Consider the following 2,254-nt stretch of genomic DNA (forward strand, 5'->3'; position numbering starts at 1 on the left):
GAAAAGCTGAACGCAGGTGGCGGAAAACAAATCTCCAGGTTCATTATGACATCTATAAAGAGAGACTTCGCATTTATAATTTAGAGCTGAGAAATGCAAGGCGGTCCTTCTTCTCTGACATCATCACCAAAAACACTAATAATGCACGTGCCCTGTTTGCTACTGTCGACAGGCTAACCCACCCTCCTGTGTCTGTAGCCTCTGAACTTCTATCCACCAGGGCCTGCAATGAATTTGCTTCCTTCTTCACAGACAAAATTCAAACAATTAGACAAGCAATCAGTGCCTCCATGTCAGTAACAGGATATGTCTTGTCCCTGTGTCCACTTAAAAACAATTCATATAGCATCAGACAATTTGATTCTATTAACCATAAAAACCTGGAGGACAGACTACAACATCTGAAATCCTCCTCATGCTGCCTTGATATTCTGCCAACAGGTTTTTTCAAAAATGTGTCTAAATGCATGGTCTCCAAAATGTCAACGTGTCTCTCCTCAGGTTTTTTCCCACAGGCCCTGAAAACTGCAGTCATTAAGCCACTCTTAAAAAAGAATGAGCAATTATAGGCCCATATCAAATCTCCCATTTTTAAGTAAAATCATTGAAAAGGCTGTTTTTCAAAAGCTTAATGCTTTCTTGGCACTAAATAACTGTTTTGATGTCTTCCAGTCAGGTTTTCGACCACACCACAGCACTGAGACAGCTCTTGTTAAGGTCATCAATGACATCCATTTCAACACTGACAGTGGCAGAATTTCAGTCTTAGTATTATTGGATCTCAGTGCTGCATTCGACACGGTCGACCACAACATATTACTAGACAGACTTGAAAACTGGGTGGGACTTTCTGGCACAGTACTAAACTGGTTTGAATCCTACTTAAAGGACAGGGACTACTTTGTGTCTATAGGTAATCACACATCTGAGCTGACAAAAATGACATGTAGAGTTCCCCAAGGCTCCATTCTGGGACCTCTTTTGTTTAACATTTACATGCTTCCACTGGCTCAGATTATGAAAAACAACAAGATATGTTACTTGCGATGTTAATTATGCAGATGACACACAGATTTACATAACCATTTCACCAGGGGACTATGATCCCATACAGGCGCTGAGTAACTGTATTGAGCAGGTCAACGATTGGATGTGCCAGAATTTTCTTCAATTAAACAAGGATAAAACTGAAGTTATTGTTTTTGGAGCCAGGGAGGAACGATTGAAAGTCAGTGCTCGACTTCAGTCTGTAATGTTAAGAACCACAAATCAAGCCAGAAATCTTGGTGTAGTCATGGACTCAGACCTGACTTTGAGGAGCCATATTAACACAATTACAAAGTCAGCCTACTACCACCTGAAGAATATATCAAGGATTAAAGGACTTATGTCTCAGCAGGACCAGGAAAAGCTTATCCATGCATTTATCTTCAGTCGACTTGACTACTGTAACAGTGTCCTTACAGGGCTCCCTAAGAAATCCATCAGACAGCTGCAGCTGATTCAGAACGCTGCTGCTCGAGTCCTCACTAAGACCAAAAAGGTGGATCACATCACTCCAGTTCTGAGGTCTTTACATTGGCTTCCTGTATGTCAAAGAATTGATTTCAAAATCCTGCTGTTAGTTTATAAAGCACTAAATGGTTTAGGACCAAAATACATTTCTGATCTTCTGCTTCATTACGAACCATCCAGACCTCTCAGGTCGTCTGGGGCAGGTCTGCTTTCTGTCCCCAGAGTCAAAACTAAACAAGGAGAAGCAGCGTTCAGTTATTATGCGCCGTATATTTGGAACAAACTCCCAGATAACTGCAGGTCTGCTGAAACAGTCAGTTCTTTTAAATTAAGACTGAAGACTTTTCTTTTTACCATTGCTTTTAATTAAATATTTAAGATTTTTCTTTTTACTGATAACTTACACTGCACTGTAAGAGAAGTGTCGAAAGCAGGCAGGCAGCTTGCAGGTATTGCGCAATAATCAACATGGCGCTCGCTTAGACTCGGAGCAACAACATCGGCGGGTTTTGGAGTTAAAACGGCGGGAAAAAAAATTTCAATCAGTAATTTCGCCCACAGCACGGTTGCCCCTTTACCAGGGGCGTCTGTTTTCAACAGTTCAGCACTATCCCCCTGATCCTGAGCCTTTCCAGTTTATTGATTAGTATTTCATGATTTATTGTATCAAATGCTTTTTTCAAATCAACGAATACCCCAACTCCATATTTTTGTTGGTCACTGGAATTTGTAATTTCTT

Source organism: Micropterus dolomieu, linkage group LG12, assembly GCF_021292245.1.
Source record: "Micropterus dolomieu isolate WLL.071019.BEF.003 ecotype Adirondacks linkage group LG12, ASM2129224v1, whole genome shotgun sequence".
NCBI lineage: Eukaryota > Metazoa > Chordata > Actinopteri > Centrarchiformes > Centrarchidae > Micropterus > Micropterus dolomieu.